At 32.7% G+C, this 25,720-nt stretch overlaps 1 protein-coding gene across 17 annotated transcripts in view; it reads left to right on the top strand.

The window, feature by feature from the left end:
• The window catches only part of SOX6 (SRY-box transcription factor 6), a 636,025-nt gene that overhangs the window by 74,552 nt on the left and 535,753 nt on the right, over positions 1 to 25,720 (top strand). For 16 of the 17 annotated variants that reach the window (XM_057748518.1, XM_057748517.1, XM_057748515.1 and 13 more), the window contains exon 2: positions 24,214 to 24,286. The exons of the other annotated variant lie outside the window; for it this stretch is intronic. The gene's annotated coding sequence lies outside the window, so the exon portion shown is untranslated. The remainder of the gene's footprint in view (positions 1 to 24,213; positions 24,287 to 25,720) is intronic. 17 annotated transcript variants of the gene reach the window in all.

Below are 25,720 nucleotides of genomic sequence, written 5' to 3' on the forward strand. Positions count from 1 at the left end.
ACAACCAAATTGGGAATAAGAATTTAGTTGGAGGATACAAGGGGTAACATCTGCTTTGCCAGCATTCTACTCACTGAATATTCTGTTTGTAGAGTTCAGGTAATGCAATCAAAGAAACAGGTAAAGCCTGGGTATATAAAAATCTCCTTTTGAGAAGATTTTGATACATTACAATTCTGTTTTGACTTGGCTGGAATTTTTTTTGCTTAAAAAAATTGATTTAATCCTCCCTAAAGTGTTAAGTGCTAACTCAGTGTTTTACTAATTGTGCAAAAGGAACATCAGGTGGTTGCTGAGGATGACACTGTATGGGTGGGAGCATTGGTAACTGAAACTGTGGTAAACTTTGTAGCTCCATAGTCATCATCATCCATAGCAACATGTGATTTTGTGATAGAAGAACAGACAAATAAAATTTTAAAGAAAAAAATATTATTAGTTCTGAGGAAAGAGTTTAGGTTGCTTGTAAACTGCAATGCAATAAGGAGGTATTGTTTAGAATGAAGCCCCTGCTATATTATAATCATCAAAGAAATATATTTGTATATATTTCCTTGGAAACTTACTTTGTTTCCTCTTACCATCCTTTTCCCTGAAAATCATCTCAAATTGTTAACTTATTTTTTTATTCAACAGAATCAGAATCTTAACTGTGAGAAAAATTTTTTCTAGGTTTTGTTATATTTTCCTTCAGTTAGCCTGAAAGAAGGATTGGTTACTGTCGCCTGCTCTTGATCAGTTTACCTACACTGGAAAATGGAGAAATAAAATTAATTGCTATATCAGAAATGCCTCTGTAATGGATCTCAAATGTGAGACAATGGTGATACTAGTCCCCAAGATGTGATGACATATAGCAACAATTATGACAACATATAAGTTCAGAATAACCTACCTACAAGGGTATTTTATAGGAAGCAAGAGCCAGGGTGTTAACAATCATAATTTTCCCTAAAAAGATGAGTTCTTATTAAAGTGAACTTTGATTAGTAAATTGATATACATCAAAATATTTCTTTTCACCAAGTAGGTTAACTAAATTGTCCTTTGTTTTTTATAGAGTCGCATACTGAAAAAAAATTATTGAAGACTCTGTACTAAGATAGTGTATGAATGTGCAAAAGGAAAGAGAAAACACTGGTTTACCATTAAGAGATTTACAATCTGAAGAAATTGAAAACAGTTATTAAAACATATTAAAACAGTTTAAGAGTTGCTCTGTTCATGTAGGTGCTTAATTAATATATGTTGAAGGAAAAAAAATACAGTTGTACATAGGATGAAGATAAATAAGGCCATTGACTCCAACTAGTTCAGAGTAATAGATTTTCGATTTGAAGAAACAAGTGAATAAGTATTGATAACTAACTGCAGGGTTAAATGTAAATTCAGGAGCTTGTAATCTTTAAAGTTTGTGAACAAATGGGTCAGAACCATGCTGCAATCTATCAATTTGAGAATTAACAGCTTCTGAATTTTGAGAGTGGAAACTTTTTCCTTTTTCAGATGTCCTTCATTCCTGTTTGTTCTGATATGACATGAGATTGGTAAATCTTTCATACTTTCCATGATTGTACTCAAAATGAGGTCTGTAGATAGTTGAATTAGCTTAAAAGACAGATATGAGATTAACTGAAATGAAAGATACTCATAAAAGCCATGATAAAGTTAGATTCTAGAATGTTAAAGTGAAATGTCCTGTTTAAATGATCTAGGGTGCTGCTGTGTTCATTGAGTTGTTTTTTACAGAGAAAGGGGTCTAGTAAATGATCTGCTTGAGTCAACTGATTTTACAGCATTCATTTTACTTTGTTTTTAAAAGAAATTTTATTGAGATATAATTGACATACAATGAACTGTGTACATTTAAAGTGTACAGTTTGACATTTTTTCTTATTAGTAATGTATATATGGCAATCCCAGTCTCCCAATTCGTCCCCTCCACCCCACCCCCACTTTACCCCCTTGGTGTCTGTATATTTGTTCTCTACATCTGTGTCTCTATTTCTGTCTTGAAAACCAGCTGATCTGTACCTTTTTCTGTATTCCGCATATATGCATTAATATACGATATTTGTTTTTCTCTTTCTGACTTACTTCACTCTGTGTGACAGTCTCTAGGTCCATCCATGTCTCTACAAATGTCCCAATTTCGTGCCTTTTGCAGTCATTTTAGTTTTGCATGAATGGTTAAGTCAGCTGGGAGAAAGAATTATTTCTCAAGTATGCCTAGTAAATATAAAATAAAAAATTATTTAAAATTACAAAAAAAGGGAGTATATTGTTTCGTAGACCTGTCTGGGTGTAGACGTGACTTGTTCTCCTGTCATGTATTTGATCTTATTCTATAGTATTTACGCTGGCATTCATTAGTGCAAGACTAAAATACCCCTATTTATACGTCAAAGACTGTAAGGACTTATGTGAAACTCAGTTCCAAAATAAATGTATATATTTATTTAAATAGGTTTTATGTATATATGGTACAAATTTATAAAGGTATGGAAGGTGTAGAGTAAAAAGTTGATCTACTTATTTCCTGCAAGTTCTTCAGTTTCTCAGGTTCCCTCCCTGAAAGCCATGTCTATAACCAGTTTCTTATGTATCCATCTAGAGATATACTATGAGATGCTTTTTTAACACAAGTGGTATTCTTAACACAGATGGTATTATATTATACATATTTGTCTGTATCTTGCTTTTTTCATTTCCACAGTATATATATTGAGGATATACCTATCAGGATATATAGAGCTTTCTCATTCCTTTTAACTGACTACATAATATTTCAGTGTATTAATATACTATAACTTATTTAACCCTTGTCTTAAATGAACTTTTTGGTTGGTTCTAATCTTTTGGTATTATTACTAACAATATTGCATTGAATATCCTTTATGTTCATGTACAAATACATCTGTAGGAAAAATTCCTAGAAATGGAATTGTGGGTTAATAATTATACGTAATTTAAAGTTTAAATAGGTGTTATCAAATTTCCTTTAGTAGATGCTGTGGCCGTTTGTACCCCTAACAATAATGTTTGAATGCCTGTTTCTCCATACCCCAGACCATCTGGGTGAAAACTGTATCTTATGGTTTTAATTTGTGTTTTTACCTTTTGATATTAGATTGCTTATTTTACATTTAAATATCAGGCATTTAAGAAAAACTTATTTTTAACCCTTGTATTATGGAAAATAATAGCCAAGTAGAAAGGTGCACAAAATGTTTTATCATAAAGTGAACATGTGAACCTGTAACCACGAGCCAGGTTAAGAAATAGACTATTTCTAGAATCCCTGAAATCCTTCATGTTTCTCTGCCAAGCAGTACTCAACTTCCTCCTCCAAAGCTAAAGTTGTCACTTCTTTGCTTTTCTTTATAGTTTCATGTCCAGAACATGTATCCCTAAACAACATAGTTTTGGTTTGCCTGTTTTCTGTACTTTATATAATTGGAATCATACATTACATATCCGTTTGTGTCTGGATGCTTTCATTTCATTTTATACTTCTGAGATCTATCTTTGTTATTTTGTATAGCAATAATTTTCTCATTTTCACTGTTGTATAGTATTCCACTGTATGACTACTATATCACAGTTTACCCATTCTATTATTGATAGACACTTCCAGTTTGGGGCCAATATGAATAATGCTGCTATAAGCATTCTTGTATGCTTGGCTACATCTCTTTTGGCTAAATACATAAAAATGGAATTGCTAGATCATAGGATGTGGTATTTTTATCTATATTAGATAATGCCAACTGTTTTACAATGTATGCTTCTACCAGCAGTACATAAGAGTTGCTGTTGTCATACACTTTCTCCCATTGTTGGGATTATCAGTCTTTGTAGTTTTAGCATTCTGGTGAGTGCGATGTAACCTTTCATTATGATTTTAATTTGCATTTCTCTAAATATTAATGAAGTTAAGCACATTTTTGTGTGTTTATCGGACATTTGAAAATCCTCTTTTGTAAAGTTCCTTTTTAAGTTTTTTCTGGCCTTTGTTTCTATTTAATTGTTTATCTTTTTCTTACTGATTTGGAGGAATTCTGAATATATTTTGGATTCAAACCATTTTATATGTTGTCTTAGTTTGAGTGTCAGCAAAAGTAGAGCCTGTGACAAGGACCGGAGTACAGATAGCTCTTTGGGAGCGATCTTAGAAAGTCAAAGAGAGGGAATGGTGACAGTGAGTCAGGGAAGAAGGAAAAGCCATTATTAAGGTCACTCACTGTAGGCATTAGATTCTTGATTTCTCTAGGACCTCTGAGAAGAGCACAGAATGCCTTCCTGAAGGAAGGGGGTCTGGAGCAGTTATTTAGTATGATTCAGAGTTCCCTCTAGGAACATTTTCTCCCCCAATGTCTAAGCTGAGCTTACGTTGGGCTAAATGTACTCCCAAAGCCGTCAGAGAAGGACCTGAAACAGAAATTGGCAGGATGTACAGTGAGCACTTAAGATGAAATACTTGCCAGAACCAGTTAAGCCTGCGCTCACATGTAACTGTCTATTACAGGTCTGGCTAAAATCAGAAGTGGGTCCAGGAACTCTTAAGTAGGGGCACCAATGTTTTCAATGTCTTAAGAAATCTTACCTTGAATTCATGAGGACGTTCTTAAACATTTTTTGAACAGTATGATTTGTTTGAGAAGGTGATAAAAGGTATAGATAATTTCCCCAGGAAAATAGACGTGCTTGTGTACAACTTTGAGGTTTTCATGGAACCTTTAAAATCTTTCCATGGAGCCCCTAGAGGTTCATTGATCTCAGGTTCAAAATCTCAGGTTATTGTTTTACTTTCAAATTTGGATCTATAGACCACCTGGAACTAATATTTTAGTATGATGTGAGGAAGGGTCAAGTTTTGTTTTATTTTTCCATATGGATGTCTAATCGACCCAGGATTATTTATTGAAAAAAGTAAACAAACAAAATCAACCCCATCCTTTCCCCACTGCTTAGTAGTGCCAACTTATAACTTTGTTGTAAATCAAGTACCTATATCTGCTTAGTTTCTTCTTTTTCTTCTGGGCTCTTGATTCTGTTCCTTTGGAGTGTTTTCCCCCCACCCAGGGCTGATTCCTTTCTGTCCTAATTACTATTGCTTTATAATAAGTCTCAATATCTGGTAGACCAAGTCTATCCTTTGTGTTCTTCTTCAAGATTTTCTTAGCTTTCCTTGGATTTTCATATGAATTTTGGAATCAAGTTAGCAAGTTATATATACACACATGCACCAAACTGCTGGAATTTTAATTGTAATTCCATTGAATCTATAGATTAATTTGTGAAGTAGACTTCATTACAATTTTGAGTCTTCCAATCCATGAGCGTAGAATACAAACTTGCCAAACTCACTTATTATTTTTCTGTAGATCCTTTTGAATTTTCTACCTTATAAAATCATATCGTCTGCATATGAGGACAATTTGATTTCTTTTTTTTCAGTTCTTATACACTGTATTTCATTTTCTTGCCTTTTTTTACTGTTCAAGACTTCTGATACAATGTTAAAGATAGAAGCAATAATGATGAGTCCCCTTGTTGTACTCTCGATCTGAAAGAAAAAAATTTCAACATTTTACCATTGAGTATGATTTAATGATATTTGCTTAAAAATAATGTTTACTATGCAGTTGTTGCAATTGTTTGGTGCACCCTTCTAAATACGTCAATTAAGTCAGATTTGCTGATCGTATTTTTTAAATCTTTATTTTTCCTATTTTTTTTTAGTTCACTTATTATGTCAAGAAAAGTATTTAGAATTCTTCGCTCTGATTATGAATTTGTCTATTTTGCTTTATATTTATACCAAATTTAGCTAAATATTTTGAGACTATATCATTAGGTTCATAAAAATTTAGAATCATATTTTAACACATATAAGTTTATATATAATTAATGAATTGACTCTTTTATTGTTAACTATGATCTTTATCTCTAGTAATACACTTCGCCTTTAAGCCATTCTTGTTTGATATTATTAAAAGTTTTCTTTTGGTTAGTGTTTGTATGTTAAATTTTAAAAAATCCACTTTTTGTTATCTTTTTAGTATTCTTGTGGTTTATAACTGTCTCTTATAAGCCACATTTAATACGGATTTTAAATCTGGAGTATTTGTCCATTTACATGTAATCTCTGAACATCCTGTGCATCATACTTACAACTCTAGCATGCCCTATGCTGCCCTATCCTCCAACTGCTTCACTTTTGTCTAATATCATTTACCATCATCTAAAATACTATTTACTGTATAACAAAGGGAGTTCAACTCGAGGATGGATGATGTCTTAGAGGACTGGTACAGGGAGGGTGGGGGGGGAAGTCGAGGGAGGGAGGGAATACGGGGATATGTGTATAAATACAGATGATTGAACTTGGTGTACCTCAAAAAAATAAATAAATAAATAAAATGGAAAAAAAAACTAAAAAAAATAAAAAAAAATACTATTTGTATTACTTGTTTTTTTTTTTTTTTATTGTTTGCCTCCCCATTGGAATGTAAACTCAATGAAGGCAGGGACTTTTGCCTATTTATTTATATATCCACATCACTAGGTGATAGGCATTCAAAGTTTTTTTCCAAAACAATGACTCAATAAGTTGCACTCTGCATGCTCTTTTTGGAGATTTCTGAAGACATTAATGTATAAAGAATTTCTACAGACACAAAATTTGTTCAACCAAGAATTTCCTAAACTTTATTTTTAAATTGAAATATAGTTGATTTACAATGTTGTGTTAATTTCTGATTAAGTTATTTTTACCTAAACTTTTATGATCATAGAATTTTATTGAGGTGTAACTTCTACTAATGTCTCAGGAAATGAGTGTTCCATAGAGCATGCTTTGAAAACACTGATTTAGAAGATTTGAAAATAGAAGACGTTTTCCTAGGAGATCATAGTTTAGAGAGCCATTTAGAGGATAGCCAGTTGGGGAGCCCACTAATTCAGGGTTCAGCAAACTATGTCCAGGTGGCCAAATCTGGCCCACTTCCTATTTTTGTAAATAAAATTTTGTTGGAACATATCCATGCCCATTTATTTATATATTTTCTATGGCTGCTTTTGCTCTGTCAGAGTTGAGTAGATGTGACAGAGATCATATGGGCCTCAAAGCTTAAATTATTTACTTTCTGACATTTTATAGAAAGAGTTTGCTGATCCCTGTTAATAAATGCCAAAGAAATTGTTGTGCACTTACTACTTTGTGAGCTCAACATGTTTGTTACATATTATGTAGATAATCCCATTTAGTTATTCTAAAAATATTTTGAGGTAGGTAATATGATTAATATTATTTTACAGGTGAGGAAACTTAGTGGCAGAGAAATTAAATAATTGCCCACGATCACACATCTAATAAGTTACAGGGCCAAGGTTTAAACCTAGGTCTGCCTCCTAGCCTTCATTCTTTCTCACTATACTAGCCTGCCTCTGGTTCCTGTTGTTCTAGCGGAATGTGAATTAATGGAATAAATAGTAAAGAAGGTTAAAAAAACTCATACCGTGCAATATAATTGTTACTCTGGGAGTTGAGCTATGCAAGAACAGATGATTTTATTTTATTTTGAGGTTCTGTGTGCTTACGATTACTTGAGCATAGGAATAATAAATATTATATTCTTTTAAGGTCTATATTTGCAGAATAAAGTTTAAATAAGTTCCCAGATGTAAACTTTGTATTTTCATACACTCTTACTATTTTAGGTTGATTCTGATACTTAAATCTTCATTTATAATTTAAAAAACATTCTTCTTTCACTCTGATTAGTCTTGCATAGACTTTATCATAATACAAAGGAGAGAGTAAGTAAATATTTTAAGGGCAACCATGCCCATAATAGTAATAATTGCTACCATTTATTGAGTACAGTAAGTGCCAGGAGACTGTACTAATTGATTTACCCTTATTATCTCATTTAATCTTCGCAATAAATCTGTGAGGCAGTATAATATTATTGTGTACCTTTTATAGATGAGGAAACTGAAGTTACTTATCAAGGAAAAAGTAGTTTATCTTATTCTGTACTTCACAGGAATATTGCTGATTCAGGAAGTTAGGGAATTCTATTGGCTAAATTAAAACTTTATTATACAGTAGAGTGGATGTGTGCCACATGAGCATTTTCCCATGCTATCAACTAGGATTCTAAGTGAAAATTTTAATTAACACATAATATTATGCCTGGCAATGGGCTGTATTTTACTTAAACTTTCCCTCATTTTTGGATATAGGATATAGAATTCACATTACTAATTAAGGAGATTTACTTGCATGCTAATTATAGTTCAGAAAAAACTCTTTGAAAGTTGGTCAAGATAATGACATTTGCAAGTGTGAACTCTGTATAAAAGAGAATTGTATACATTTTTCCAGCTTAATTAATTTTTTCCACTTAAAAATGTTCAGCATTATGGAAATTTGTAAAAGTACAAAAAGTAGAAAGAAAAAGAATTTACTCCTAGTCCCATACCTAGTGGCAGCCTTTGTTAACAGCTTAATAGTTCCTCACAGTTGTTTTCTTAAGCATCGGCTATTTTTTAAAGGTATGTAAATATAGTTTTTATTCCTTTTTTTTGCTTCACATTATGACATAAGCATTTTCCCGTGCTATTACCCAGGGTTCTAAATAAAAATTTTAATAGCCACATAATTTTATGCCCAGTGAGTGGGTGATATTTTACTTAGACTTTCTCTTATTTTTAGATATAGGTTAAAATTATTATTATTATTGCCATTTTATCTCTTTTATTCTTTTGCATTTTAAATTATAAAAGTAATCATGCTCATGTCCAAAATTCAAATATGGAAACTTGTAAAGTGAAAAGTCAAGATCTTTGTTCCACTATGAAGAGTTTTCTGGGTATCCCTTTAGAATTTTTCTATGCCTATGTAAGCACATTTATATCTATCCTTATTTTACATAAATAGGGTCTATAACCTGCCTCTTTTTTTTTGCTCTTTTAAATAGTACTGGAATAAATATATTATGCAAAAATTATTTTTGTGTTTATGACTGATTCCTTAAGATCGATTTCTAGAAGTGGAGCTGGGTCAAAGTGATGGACATTTTGAAGGAAGACTCTTGCTAAATTTGGCAATTTAAAACACTGCTATTTTAGGGAGAGTATGCTAATATCACCAAATAATAGATCATGCTATTTTTATGGATATAACATATTTACATACATTATTTGTGCATCTATAATATGTATATGCACATACACAGAATTTTTTTAATCAGGGTAGATCTAGTCATTTTTCCCTCTACAGTAGGTTTAAACCTACCATTTTAGATTTAGCATCGTTATTCCTACTTACGTTAGTTAGGGTTATCTTTTTCAGCATCATTTTTTAGGGTTATAGTTTGGTATAAAAACGTTGTGTTTGAATCAATTAAATCTTTACCTAATTTTTAATTTATTTAAAAATAAAAATCATTTCTTTTCTGATTATACAAAAAAAGAATGTCAATGCATGAAAAAAATTCAGACAATAAGGAAATGAATAGAGAAAAAAAGAAAACTTCAATGATAATCTCAGTACTCATTAATAATCTTTTGCTGCATATCCTTTCTTTTTCTACTTATGCACAGATATGAGTATAGATATAGATATGAACACTCATAAGTAACATTTTGCTGTATATCCTTTTTATGTGTTCATATGCATACATACCCATATAACAGTTATATGTTTTTATGTAATTGAAAAAAATTACATATGCTTCTTCAGCCTTTTTTCCCCTCAGTAACAATATGCTGTGAGTATCTTTCTTTTTGATAAATATGGATTTTTGTAATGACTGCATTGCAATCTATTTTGTGGTTGTACCCTACTTATTCAAATATTGATTAATCATTGGTTGTCTCTGGCTCCTTCCTATTATAAACAACACTTCAATGAACATTTTTGTACATATGCTGTTTACGCACTTGTCCAATAATTTCCTTAGGATAAAATAGAAGTAGAATTTTTGTATAAAAGGACATATACATTTAAAATTTGAATGTATTGGAAAGAATATCTTTTACATTTTTCTTATGCTTCTCCATATTGTTTGAATTTTATCTATAAGTGATATAGGGGATGAAGAATTGTCAAACTGTCCTCCAGAAAGGTTGTGCTATATTACATCCTTACCAGTGAATGAGAGTGCCCAACTCCTCATGCTAAAGAACATTATATATTAATAATATTTTAAATCTTTGTTATCTTGTATTGAGATATGAATCATTGTATTACTTAGCATCTTAAAAATTAATTGTGATATTGAATCATTCTTTAGCTTATTTTCTTTTTCCATTTTCTCATTTGTAAATATTCAATTTATTTTTGTGGCCTATTTTTCTATTTTTTTCTTATTGATTTGATGTTCCCTTTTGTCATACCATACTAAAAATATACTTTTTTTTTCTGGTCTGTGGTTTATCTTTTAACTTTGGTAATGGTCTTTTTTTTTTTAATACAGAAATTTTAAATTTTCAATATAGTCAAATTACTAATCTTTTCCTTGTTTTAATGTCATGCTTAGGTATTTCTTATCTAAAGATTATACAAATAGTCACTTAGATTTTCTTGAAGATTACTTATCTTTTTAGTTTTTACATTAAAAAATCCATCTGGAATTTATTTTAATGTAAAGTGGAGGTAGAGATTCAATATTATTTTTTCCAAACGTCTACTCATTCCCAGCATCATTTGTTGAATAGTTTATCATTTCTCCACTGATTTGAAGTGTCACTTATATCACAGACTAAATTTTTCTACAAATTGTCTATTTCTAGATTTTCTGTTGTTTATTGATCGGCCTATTATTCCTGTGCCAATAATATATTCTTTGAACTTTTGTACTTTACATTACACATTTTAAATCTAAAATTTACTTAGATTATTTTATTATTGGAAAGGAATTAAACTTGTATATTTAATTTTAGAAACCATCTCAAATTTAAAATATTTGTTTAATGTGCGAACTAGTATCATTGACCTTGGAATATTTCTCTTTAAGTTTTGAAAGTTTCCTTATTGTGTGTGATAGATGTTCTAAATATTTTCTTTTTTTTTTAGAAGAAAGACTCCTCTGCCCAGTAAAATTGTTCTGGGAAGCTACTCTAGGGTAGAGAATGCCGGAAACAGACTTTGAATTATAGGCTGATGTGTGCACTTGGCATAGTGTCTGTCCCAGAGAAATATGATGGTTGAAGGGCAAGAGTAGGATCAATGTATAGAAATGTTGGGATTTAGAATCTCCTAAACAAAGCTCTTTTATCATTAGAACCAATAGGTTTTGAAAGAGCTAGGATCTGAAATATTAAGGAATGCTACTTAAATGAAACATGGAAAGTACACTAGCTTTGGAACCAGAGATTGTGAATTTGAGTGCCAACTGTGCCACTTACCACCTTTGTAAATATTTAATCCCATTGAGTTTCAGTCTTTTCTTTTTTTAAGATGAGGATAGTAATCCCATCACAAAGCAATTATGAAGATTTAATGAAAAAATAAATATCAACTTATTGCTTAATAATGCCTAGTTTTCTTTGTTATTGTGAATTCTGTAGGAACAGCATTGATAGGGATGAAATTTAGGGCTGGATTTGAGTATTAGAGAGCCCTGTGCATTTCTTCCATCTTCTCACATTAAAAAGGCAATGGTTTTTGTGCCAGTGGTGGCATGAGAGCAGTAATGTAGGGAAATGAAAATTAGGTCTTGTGTAGCAGAGTATTTTTCCTAAATATATCTACACACACAGAGACACAGAAACACACACAGACACAGACACAGACACACACACAGACACACACACACACACACACACACAGAGTCCCATCAATCTCATTGTGAATCAATCAGAGAAAAAAAGTGAAATTAGGAAAATTCCAGGATAAGAAGTATACAGGAATTGGTGGTTGAGTGGAGTTGGGGGAAATGGGCAGGTACCGGCACCAGAGAAATATATTTCACCCAGGTATTTAACCTCTTTCCAATTTTTGAAGTGTCTTTTGTCAAATGAGTTAAGTGTGAGAGCAAAGTAGTGAAAGTGACATGGTATGAGACGAGTGAATGCTAACTATCCCATTTTACAGATGAAGTAACAGGAGACATTTATGTTCCTCATAAAATAGACATGAGTCCAGTAATTGGAAACTCTGACTGAAAATGAAAGCTCTGTCACCAACTTGTCATGTAGTCCTAAGTGACTTATGTGCCTGTAAACTTGGGTGCATCTCATCCTGCTATTCCTATTTTTCACTTAGCAAGTGAGGCATCACTCTGAGAGATGCCAGGCCAGATCTTGTCTGGACTTCACAGTGAAATCTTTAAATTGTTATGAAAGACATACAGTAAAAGGATGAGCAGGATCTCTCTACATGATTCTCTTCATTTGTTTCTGTGTTTTTGAGAGTGAGCAAAAGACTTAATTACATCTGCAAAGGACTAATCCATGTAAGTTTCCTGTGGACATGCAGTGTGTAGTTTTTGAGTATGATGATGGGGTAGCATTGCCAAGGTCATGTACCCTTAAGACATTCTTCTTTAAAAACTGGGTGGTTATATTAGCCACCTGGTCATTTTTGTAAGTTGTGACTTGGACACATTTCAACAAAATCTCAGGGAAAAAGCAAAAAGGGAAATACATTTATAGAAGACATATCCCATCTAGGAAGCATTTTCTTATCTCTAATCCTCACAAAAGCCTTGGGAGGTAAATGGCAACATCCTCATTTTCTATACATATTTTTTATTTCAGAAAATTGTATTACATCGTTTTATAATTAGTTTTCTTTAATGTATTTAACACAAAGCTGTAACTATTTGTCTCTTTTACTAGGTTGTGAACTCCTTGAAGTCACCAACTCTCTATGTCATTCATTTTTGTTTTTCCAGTGCTTAACACAGTGCTGGCATAGAGCAAACATTCAGTAAATGATGAGTAACTATGACTTACTTCAGGAATTAGGACTCTTAGATAATTAGTCCATAGTCACCAAATCTTTATTTTACTCTTCTTTTAGCATCTCTCCTCTTTCAATTTCTATCCTGAATTGAGAAATGCTTAAAAAATATGAAGTGCAGCATACATGCTATGTAGCAAGTTCAGACCATGCCGACTCTGCATTCATATAAATTGTTCTGGTCTGAATCCAGTTGATAATGCCGCTGTTATTTTTATAATCTCATCCTAAGTACATATTTGCACAACAGGCGGTGTCAATTCATCTGAGTAACTTGGTGTTATTTGCCTGATACTTTAAATTACAGAGCTCCATTACTGAAGTCATTATTTGTGGTTAAGAGGGAGTGGTACAGAGACTGGTAACAAGAAGAGTTTCTTAAAATTAGTATCACAACGGACCCTCTTAGATGTCTTTAAATTTATCTTGATTTAATTACCTAGAACAAGGATAAAGAACAACCTTGTCTCTTTTGTTTATCAATTTAGCCTATAGAAAATAGATTTTTTATTAAAAAAATATATGGTCTTAAAAATCAGTACTTATTTACAAACTTTTGTTAAATGATTGCTTTAAAAATGTTCTGCCATTTTATTTTGAGAGCAGGGTTCAGGGAGAGAAAACTCAGTGGGGATGGAATCCTCTCCTCATTCCAGGTATGATAATGCAACTGCAAATGTTGAGACTATTCTGCATATAATATTTATCTCATTGTGAATCCAAATTGTCAGTTGCTGGAGATTTGGGATTGTGCTTTATTGTTCTGAATCCCCAGAGATTCCAATACATGCTGTGCATCCTGTGGGCTTATCCTCATTTAACACAGTTGTCCTTTAGCCCAGAAGTTATTGAATTTTAGTGTGCATAGGAATCACCTGGGGGCTATGCTTTAAAATAAATTCCTAGGCCATACTTTCAGAACTACAGAATCAATAGGTAGGGGTGGGGACTCTTTAAAAAATTTTTGTTTTAATAAGGAGCCTGGTGCTTCTGAAATAGGGAGTCTGAGGATTATGTTTTGATAATCACTTTTTTCTCTAGTCCTGCTCACACGAGACCTTCTCTGACTTTTGTTATTAGGTTGATATCATGTATGTCTGAAATCAGTAAGCCTGCAAGAATAAAAGGCATATTAAAAAATAAATTAATAGGTGTTATTTCCAAGAAGTATGTTTTGGTAAGAAATCAGGGGAAGAAAGGAAGAAATAAAAGAGAACAAGTTTATTGAGTGAAAAGTTACAAAATATATTGCAAATTTCTTTTTGACCTGTTGCTAAATTTTTGTTTGATTCTGGTAAAGTGGACAAGCTGCCTTATGTTGTGTTTATGAAGTATATGAAATTTTTCTGTAATTAAGACCTCAAGATACAAGAGTTTTGGGGATTAAGTCACATGGTAATTCTGTAAATAGATTTTGGAAGTTTGTGATCTATATTACAGTCTTGGTTCATAGCAATAAGCTGCCTTTGTAAAGTGGAAGATACACTGTCTTCTCAATAATCTCATTCATTTTTCATGTAGATACTATTTTTATACTGACCATCCTTTTTTTTTTAAATGGGTTTTCTCCGATGTGTTTTTATTTTTATCAAAGTTTAAGAAACTAAAAAGGCTTATATGCATAAAGAACACATGTAATGCATGATGGCAATTGCCTGTCTCATCTGTCCTTCCCTCCCCCTCCCCACCCCCCCAGCTGTGCCCACCATAAACAGATGTGTTCAACTTTTGGTGCTTTTCCTGTTCTTCATTGCTACATTTCTTATATACCGACCATTTTATTCACAGATAGAGCTTCTTGAATTGTTATTTCAGATGATCAGTAAAGTGTTGGCAGTTGTGAAAACTTATCAAACTTAGTTCTATCTCAGATTTACTATTCTGCTACATATGCTGGAAGAGGTGAACTCACAGGCCTACGAAATGCAACATTAATTCCTCCTCTTCTGACCCAGAAATACCTTGATCCTGACCATCTATAATGTGTTAAAGTAGGATTAGGAAATGTTACATTAAAGTGTAAAGGTATACCTCCAGTGGGTGTGGATAAAATATAAAATTGTAGAATGTTGAAGTGGTAGTGACTTTAGAGGTATACAGCAGTTCTTGAATACCATCTACAGGCAGGTGGGCTTTAACAGTGACCTCTGGAGCTTTCAAAAAATTAGAAACTCTTGGCCCATTCACGGAAATTCCATTTAGTAGGTTTTGGGGTGGGGCTTAGACATTCAAATTTTGTAAAACCTTTCTAACTGATTATATAATCAGTTAAGTTTTGATACAGCTTTAAACTTAGTGTAAGAATTCTTTCTACAGCATCCCTGGCAAAGAGTCATCCAGCCTTAACTTTGACAAACTCCAGGAACAGATGTCTATTTTGCAAGGCAACTTATTATATTGCTTTTAAAGATTTGTTTGGACTGAGCTAAAATCCACTGCCTTGTAATTCCCACCCACTAGTATTATTTTTTCTTTTGGAAAGAAGAAAGGGTAACTTTCAACCACATTACACTCACTGTGCTAGATATTACCTTTCCTTTGTTGGCTGGAAAATATTAAACTAGATTCCTTAGCTGCAAATTCTCAGAGTAGATAAGCAGTTATCAAAATGTGGTCTGTAGACACATGGGGACCCTTGAGACCTCTTCAAGGGGTCTAAAAAGTCAAAACTATTTTCATCATAATACTAAGACTCTATTTGCCTTTTTTCACTGTGTTGACATTTACACTGAGGATGCAAAGCAATTTTGGGCAGGACTGCTGGTGCCTTAGCACAGATCAAGGCAGTGGCACCAAATTATGTCAGTAGTCATTGCATTTTTTATAATAATCACCATTCACAGAAAAAAAAACCCTAGTTTTCTCAAGACTGTTGCAGATGAAGCAGTACAAATTATTGACTTTATTAATTCTTGACCGTTAAATATAGTTTTAATACTCTGTGATGAAATGGGAAGTATGAATAAAGCACTTATGCTACCTACTCAAGTACCATAGTTACCTTGAGAAAAAGAATCACTTGTGTGATTGAGTTTTAAGCTGAACCAACTGCTTTTTTCATAGAACATCATTTTTACTTCAAAGAATGACTAACAGACACACAATGGTTATTCAAACTTTGGATATTTGGCAGATATATCCTCAAAAATGAGCAAAGTGAGCCTGCCATTTTAGGAAAAGCAACCGACACTATTTATTGTCAGTAATAAAATTTGAGCTTTCAAGAGAAGATTAGTTGTTTGGAAAACTTGTAGCCACCACCATGAGCTTTATGGCTTTCCAATATTTAAGAAAATTTCTGATAAGATTGGTGGTAATATTAACAAATGTGTTTTTAAAAAATGTCAAATAATGAAACAGTCAACATTTTGAAGACCTGCACAACCCAAGTGAACCAGTATTCTCCAAATGAATCAATGCGTGTGTTGCAAAATCATGTTAGGGTAAAAGATGCATTTAAAAACCAGCGGTTCTTAAAGTAACAGAATGTAAAAAGTTCATTGATATTGAGGTTTAAGATTCTATATTGCAGTTAACCTTTGAGAAACTGTTACTTGTCAAATTTTGATATAGTATTAAAGAAGAATAGCTACAATTATCTCAAAAAGCTATTAAAAACTCTCTCTTTCCAACTTTATGTGTATGTGAAGATGGATATTTTTCACATACTTCTGTCAAACCAACATATCACAACAGATTGAATGTAGTAGCACCTATGAGAATCCAGCTGTCTTTTATTGAACCAGACATTTGAGATATTAAAAAATGTAAAACAATGCCAGTCTTCTAATTTTTTGTTTTGTAAAATATGCTTGTATTTTAAAATTATGCTATTTGTGTTACCATGTAATAGGTTCATCACTAAATGATTATTACTTAATCATTTATTTTGTTTTAAATGAACTAAAAACTATGTAAATTTTTTCTTAGCTTTAGTTTCAGATGTAATAGCTATTGATAAGTATAACCATAGCTCTTTGGGACTCTAAATAATTTTTAGAAATGTAAAGGAGTCATGAGACCAAAGAGTTTGAGGATCACTGGATTAGATGATCTCTAAAGTTCATTGCAACTAACCATCTTTAGAACATGCAATGTTTTAATGTAACATGTTTCCTCTAAGATTTTTTAGCCATTCTCTTCTGAATGCTTGTCAACATCCCTTCTAAATTGTGGCCCTTAATACTGAAATCATATTGAAGATGTAGGTTGAACAGCATAGAATACATAAATAAGCAACTGGCAGTATGCTTCAGTAGTAACTATCTTTGGAAATTTTTAAGAATAGGGGAAATTCCTATTTCTTTGAGGAAATAGGTTCTTGTTCCAGGAAAGTGGAGTGTTACACTAGGTAGCATCTAAGTTGTCTCCCTTGATACATCAGAAATACTCTTACTTTCCACATATATGTGTTAGCATATGGTATTTGTTTTTCTCTTTCTGACTTACTTCACTGTGTATGACAGTCTGTAGATCCTTCCACCTCACTACAAATAACTCAGTTTCAACCTAGAAAAATGGTACTGATGAACATAGTGGCAGAGCAGGAATAAAGACACAGATGTAGAGAACAGACTAGAGAACACGGGGGTGGGAGAAGGGGAGGCTGGGACGTAGTGAGAGAGTAGCATTGACATATATACACTACCAAATGTAAAATAGAGAGCTAGCGGGAAGCTGCTGCATACACAGGGAGATAAGCTCAGTCCTTTGTGACGATCTAGAGGGGTGGGATAGGTAGGGTGGGAGGGAGGCTCAAGAGGGAGGAGATACGGGGATATATGTATACATATAGCTGATTCACTTTGCTGTACAACAGAAACTAGCACAACACTGTAAAGCAATTATACTCCAATAAAGATGTATATATAAAAAAAGAAATACTCTTGCTTTAGAAGAGGTAAATATCAATAAATAAAACCTCATTTTCCCCTTCACTATATGTGATATTCTTAATTATTAGCAATTGCATTTTTTAAAAAATTGTGCATTACCTTAGTATCAGTTCCTTTGCAAGATGAATTTCACGTTTCATTTTCACATTTCATAGTTCAAATTCTACATAATTTAGTATAATTATTAAAAGGAAAAGGAAAGCTAAGAATGATGGAGTTCAAGAAACATGGCTTCAGCCTAGTAATGCTATAAAATGGAGCAAGAGATAATATTAAGGAGGGTTTTGAATTTTTTTAAATTGATGCAATTTGGGAGAGAATAGCAGTTTTAATGCAAAAATCACATCTCCAGGAAAACCTATTTGAATTTGCATACAGGATATTTTTTAATGTCTCTCTAATTTTTATTTTGATGTATAAAAGACCAGGCATTGATATTTTTCCAAAAGTTAGTTGAGAAAATAAATGCTTTAAAGTAGTTGTTTTAACTTAGTGTCTCGTTATATATACCATTATTATATCAGTGAATCAATCCTTGACTTGAGTTTTAAACATGTGATGCTACAATTTAATATACAGGTGGACGAAATTTTGTTACAGGTGTTTTTGGAAGCATTTCGGTAGTTTAAAAAATGTCTTAGATTATTGACTCTCAGAGTTGGAAGATCATTTAATCCAACCACCCACTTTAACCTTCTTGCTTAAAAAAAAAAAAGACAGGGATTAAAAAGAGAAATGGGTGTGGATTGGAGACAGCTTTAAGCAGGCTTTTAAAATTTAGCTTGAAAGCTTTTAAAGTCTAATTATACAGGGAGGTGGCAGTGTATTTATTTGCTGTTTATCTTTAATCTATTACCTATTTTTGGTAGAGGGGGACATGCTTTGTGAAAATGTTTATGGTTTCTTCATTTGATGTCATGATACTTATTTGAAGTTGCCTTGTAATTCAGAGGTTTTTCTTTTTGTAACTAATATTAATATTTGGCTTTTGCTGCTAGATTAATAGCAAGTTAGTCTGGATTTGGTGACTACTTTTGAATGTATAAATGATATAGTGAATTTTAGAAATAGCTGTATTGTTTTGGAACAAATTAGACATATTAAGAATAAAAAAATCGAAATAACACCAGCTAATAAGAATAAAAAAGTAAAGATAAGCCCATGCTCACTGTGTTAACATTTTTGTTAAATTGTATTTTACTTGTATATGCATGTGTGTATACACATTTGATTTTCTATAAATTGGCTCTTATTATACATGTTATATTTTTTTATTCAACAATATTTTGTGGCCATCTTTTTTATGTCAATAAATATAGATATATATAATAATTTTTAATGATTACAGGGTAATGCTATATATATGTACCATAATTTACTTACGCAGTTAGATGATACCCAATTAGGGGCTGTTATAAAAATGCTGTAATGAACATGCATATTACATGTATATGTCTTTTAACATTTTTGTGATTACTTCCTTAGGATAATTTTTGGACGTAGCCTTACAAACTCAAAGGATATCGATGTTAAAAATATTAACACTTTCTGTCAAATTACCATTCAGAAAAATTGTGCCCAATTTATAATTCCATGAATGGCACATGAAAGTGTTTATTTTTCCACATCCTCACAAATGCTAGTTTTTGTCCAGTTGACAAGATATTTTGCCAATATTATAGATGAAAATATTTTATTTATATTTACTTGATTATTAGAGAGATTGTACATATTTTTGTTATTGGACATTGGTGTTTCTTCATTTGTAAATTTCCTTTTAATATTCTTTGTGCATTTTTATATTGAAGTGTTTGTAGCAATGAACTTTTTATTTAGTAAATTAAGAATGTGCAGAAGATTTGATAACCAAATAATATGTAGGATGTCAGCACCTTGGCCGTATGTAATAGTCTGTTGTCCAGGTTGGATTATTGATTGTTTGAAAAATCTTTTAGGGCAAAGGCCATGATTAAAAAATATTTATTTATTTAAATTGAGATGTAATTGGGGAAGCTGAGACGAAGCGAGAGACTTAAAAGGGGAAGACGAAGGGAGAGACGTAAAAGGGGAAGCTGAGACGAAGCGAGAGAGTAGCACAGACATATATATACTACCAACTGTAAAATAGATAGCCAGTGGGAAGTTGTTGTATAACAAAGGGAGTTCAACTCGAGGATGGAAGATGCCTTAGAGGACTGGGACGGGGAGGGTGGGGGGGACTCGAGGGAGGGTGGGGGGGAGTCAAGGGAGGGAGGGAATACGGGGATTTGTGTATAAAAACAGATGATTGAACTTGGTGTACCCCCCAAAAAATAAATAAATAAATAAAATTTAAAAAAATTTATTTATTTAAATTGAGATGTAATTGACATGTAGCATTGTATTAGTTTTGGGTATACAACATAATGATTTTATTTAAAAAATTTGTGTCCATATTGTCCAGAGCAATCTTTAACCCATGATCAATATTTGCTGAATGAATGAACGAACTAGTAGATGACTGGCACAATCCATGATGATTGGGTGTTCTGAAGATTCATTTTACTGAACAGACTGATTTTTCCAGAACAGTTGGTATTTCCTTCTCTGTCTTCTTACTTTTGTGTTGCCCTCAGGACCAAAGTGGCCAATTTTATTTTGGAAATGTTTTCTTCAGCTTAAACTTTTCTGGTTCTTAAAGAAGTAGCTTACTTCAAATTGTGTGTTAATTCTTGTGAATTAATTCTTAATTCTTTGCCCATCATAAAATGTTGCTTATTTATTCTTAAATTCTTTACAGGAGGAAGTATGCATTAAATCCTTTTTTTAAAATTTTAATTTTGTTGGAGTATAGTTAATTTACAATGTTGCATTAGTTTCAGGTGTACAGCAAAGTGATTCAGTTACACATATACATATATCCATTCTTTCTTAGATTCTTTTCTCATATAGGTTATCACAGAATATTGAGTAGAGTTCCCTGTGCTTGTTGGTTATGTATCTTACACATAGTAGTGTGTGTATGTGTGTGTGTGTGTGTGTGTGTGTGTGTTCATCCCAAGCTTCTGATTTATCCCTCCCCTGCACAATTCCCCTTTGGTGACCCTAAGTTTGTTCTCGATATCTATGTCTGTTTCTCTTTTGTAAATAAGTTCATTTGTATCTTTATTTTTTTAAGTTAGATTCCACATATGAGTGATATCATGTGATATTTGTCTTTGTCTGTCTGACTTACTTCACTTAGTATGATTTTTCTGTTTTTTTTATAATAATGAACTCTGTGATTTTAGAAGCTTGTACTTTTTAATTTGTTTGCTACAAAAGTCACCAGTAGTGTAAATCAGTTGATAATGAAATTCAGAGTTGCTTTTAAAATATGCAGCAAGGCTGGACTGATATGACAAATGAGATTTATTGACTTCTTGTTGACATGTGTTAAAATATTATTTGCCCTAAATCTCTGGAATCTGACTTACTCTAAATTTAAAATATTTCCATAGTTAGAGCTCTTAGCTGAAAAAATGAGACATACGTCAGTCACAATATTTTCTGGATGCGTTTTATTTTGTCCTCCACTGTTTAAATGCAAGTGAAGAAATGGGATGTGTATATTGCATAATTCCAATTCATGCTTTTAAAACAGCAGTTGCTAGAAAGACAAGGTGAGATCATTTTAAAAATATGTGAGTACTTAAGAACATTTTGGATTCTTCCATAGTTTAGGCTTTTGGATATACAGCATTTTGCTAGAGATTTACTTTGTGGATAACTTCAAAGTTATAATTTATAATTTAGGGTTGGGTAAAATGTAAGAATAGCTTATACCAGAACCAGTGTTCTTTGTTGGCTTTGACTAGTGCACAGTGTGTTCACATTGAGTTGTGTGGTGTCCCAGGTAAAATTGCTCTCCTGGATCCTGAAACTTCAGAAAGCCATGAGAAGGAAAAGGGTGTAATGTGAAAAATAAATGACAGACCAACCTTCCTCTGGGCAGACTTTCTTGTACTTCTCACCTCCATAGAAGTAGCCATTTACAGAGTTGCTGGAAACTGGTGAAACTGGATTGGGGAAGCCTGAGGCACCATTTCCTACAAAGAGAAGGAGGTCTGGTGAGGAAACCTAATGGATGTATTACCCATGGATACTTAAAGCTGTCTAAACGCCTCAGACTTCATTATCTATCAATCCTGACTAGAAAATAGAATAAATTATATGGGTCACTTAGGCAAAAGCGTGTTATTAGAGCTGGGGAAGGACTGAGTTGTATGTATATTTCATATCTCAACTTAATTTCAGATGCCAATACCTAATCTTTTATGGCCATTTGTGCTATAAATGCAGTGTTGGGAGTAGTAGTTCCTATAAATGATGTTGAACAAGACCTATTTTTTTCGAAGTGAATTTTATTTAAATCTAGTTAGCTAACTAACTAGGTTAGTTAACTAACCTAGATGTTTACTGGCTGTATTTAAAATATGTGGACTGCACAAATGGGTGGAAGACCTAAACAGACATTTCTCCAAAGAAGACATACAGATGGCCAACAAACACATGAAAAGATGCTCAACATCACTAATCATCAGAGAAATACAAGTCAAAGCCACAATGAGGTATCACCTCACACCGGTCAGAATGGCCATCATCAAAAAATCTAGAAACAATAAATGTTGGAGAGGTGTGGAGAAAAGGGAACTCTCCTGCACTGTTGGTGGGAATGTAAGTTGGTACAGCCACTATGGAAAACAGTTTGGAGGTTCCTTAAAAAACTAAAAATGGAACTACCATATGATCCAGTAATCCCACTACTGGGCATATACCCCAAGAAAACTATAATCCAAAAAGAAACATGTACCATAATGTTCATTGCAGCACTATTTACAATAGCCAGGACATGGAGGGAACCTAGATGCCCAACAACAGATGAATGGATACAGAAGATGTGGCATATATGTACAATGGAATATTTCTCAGCCATAAAAAGGAATGAAGTGGAGCTATATGTAATGAAGTGGGTAGACCTAGAGTCTGTCATACAGAGTGAAGTAAGCCAGAAAGAGGAAAACATACTGTATGCTAACTTATATATACAGAATCTAAAAAAGAAAAAAAAAATGGTACTGATGAACCCAGTGACAGGGCAAGAATAAGGATGCAGATACAGAGAATGGACTGGAGGACATGGGGTTGGGGGGGGGGCGGGGGGCGAAGGGGAAGCTGGGACGAAGTGAGAGAGTAGCATAGACATATATACACTACCAATTGTAAAATAGATAGCTAGTGGAAAGTTGCTGTATAACAAAGGGAGATCAGCTCGATGACGGGTGATTCCTTAGAGGGCCAGAACAGGGAGAGAGGGAGGGAGTCGTGGGAGGGAGGAGATATGGGGATATATGTATAAATACAGCTGATTGACTTTGGTGTACCTCATAAGCTGGTACAAGAGTGTAAAGCAATTATATTCCAATAAAGAGCTTAAAAAAAATATGTGGATTGAATCAAACCAAACCCCAGAGTCTAGGAATGTTTCTGACCTAAATTAGGAACCCAAGCTCCATTATTATTTTCAGTTGAACACTACTCATAGACATCCTCACATTTTGGAAAGAATACGGCCTTTGCAACAAAGTTTCTTTGTTTTCATGGAACCAAAAATGTGCTGTATTTAGACCAAACAATAAAAATAAACTACCAAACTACCTTCTAATGCATGGGGGTTCTGGAGAGAGGAAACCATAGATATTTAGAGGCATAAAGTGAGTCATTGTGCTAGTTAAAACTTTTTACAAGGCTAGCTCTGTGTGTTCGAGTTGCATCTGTTACCTCTTCAGCCAGAACTAAAGTGTGTGTAAGGAAAAGAATTTTGAATTGAATTGTGGCTCATACAGAATGCATTGTATATAGCCTAAGCATTTAAATGGATTGTACACCTTGGGTAGACCTAAAACTTCATCTTTTCATATTTATTCCACCTACAAGTTATTCCTATTGGACATATCCTAGATATTTTCTGTGAAGCTAATTCATTTTAACTTGCAGATGTAAATTAAACATGTTTTTCAAATGTAACTTATAAACCTTTATTCCCTTAACATTTTTCTTACTTTTGTTTTTACTTATATTTTTAAACACTTACTTTATTACTGACAGTATTTTAAAAGTCATAATGGATGTAGATGTTGTATTCGATGAAGAACAATGAAATAATTGTTTCCTTTGGTATTATCATCTTGGAAAAAGTTGTTACACAACTGCCTGAGTTTAAAAAATAGTATAATTTATAGCCAGAATGTATTCATTAATAAAGCATGTGAGTGCAATTTATTAATCCTTTTAAATTTCACTTTTTGTCTAAACTTTCAGATCACTTTCATGAATTCAAAGGCAATTTACCAGTGATTTCTGGGTGCTGGGGCTGATTTTTTTGTGCGTATTTGTAAGTATTGGTTTATTTATTACTGTTACGACTCTTCCCATTGTGTAATGAAAACAGTTACCGTGTTTTTAAAGTGTTATTAGTTCTTTTGTGTTTTCTTAAAAGGAGTATAGAAAAATATCAACTGGTGAAAAAGCCTCAGTTTGTTGTGATTTCCAGTGAAATAATACAATGGCAGGGCCAGTTATAATAGGCTGAAAGAATAAATATCTTACTTTTTGAAGATGGTGCTCAGTTGTAGAAATGGATTACTTTAAAAGGGCTAGTCTATATACACATGAATAATTTACCCTGATAACTTCTTATAGTCTTCTGGTTGTCTGGACTTGAAAAGTGCTATTTGCCTGTGCTCATTGAAAAGATGTGAGATGATACAGAATTCAAAGAGCTGTCAGTACATGAGGAGATTATGTACTAAGGAACCAAAGACTCATTTAGTGAATGTATAATGTATATTCAAATCGGGGTATTCCTGCCTTCTTCACTATCCTCAGAACACCTTTATATTTTAAATGGTATTTTGGAGAACAAAGATACTTTTTCTCAGGAAAGAAGGTCAATTTCAAGAAAAAAATTGAATGAACTCTAATGATCAGTGAAAATATTTTAAATTGTTATATATGTTTATATATGTGGCAGGTATTAAAAATGTCTGTGTGTATATAAGACCATATTTAAGTAACTTGAGTTTAAGATATATGTGTACATTGTTGCAGACCATTGGTATCTAAGGTGATCTTCACATTTGAGAACAACAAAGACAGAAGAAACTTTGCCTCTGTTAGTGTGCTCTTATAAAGGAGTTTTAGGGACTATACTTCTAGGAAATCTTTGGAAAAAAAATAACATTATAAATTAAAGTGATTCAGTATTTAAACAGAGAACAGCGTAAATTTATTTAAAACCAGCTTTACCTTTCTTTTAGTGCTAGCATTGATTGGGACAGGCATTTTGAACCATCTTAAAAAAATAGATGTGAATATCTAATACAGTTTAATACATTTTGTGTATTTTTTAATGCTTTAAGAATGAATAAAATGTTATTTTTGAGACTATCAATTCACATTTTATCATTTGAAGACTTAATTCTTATGTAAAACACAAAATATTAAACTCCATGGTTCATTTGGATTAAATATAAGCTTTTAATTTGTGCAGGGTATCACAGTGAGGATTAGGAGGCAAAGAAGATGGAGAAAGAAATGTAAAGTATCTTTGAAGGGCTCTCGAGAAAAAGGATGATTCCAAGGAGCTGAGCTTATCCTGTTAGAAATCTGAGTGAAGGGAAATAATTTTGAGCTGTCCAAATCTTGTCTTTGTTGCTTTGTCCTTTCTTTTACCTCCTTTCTCTCTTTTCTCATATCATTCAGTCATTCCCTGTAGTAAGCTTTTAGGATGATTAATTTTTTTTAAACTACAAATACAAGATAATTA

Source organism: Hippopotamus amphibius, chromosome 9 (assembly GCF_030028045.1).
Source record: "Hippopotamus amphibius kiboko isolate mHipAmp2 chromosome 9, mHipAmp2.hap2, whole genome shotgun sequence".
NCBI lineage: Eukaryota > Metazoa > Chordata > Mammalia > Artiodactyla > Hippopotamidae > Hippopotamus > Hippopotamus amphibius.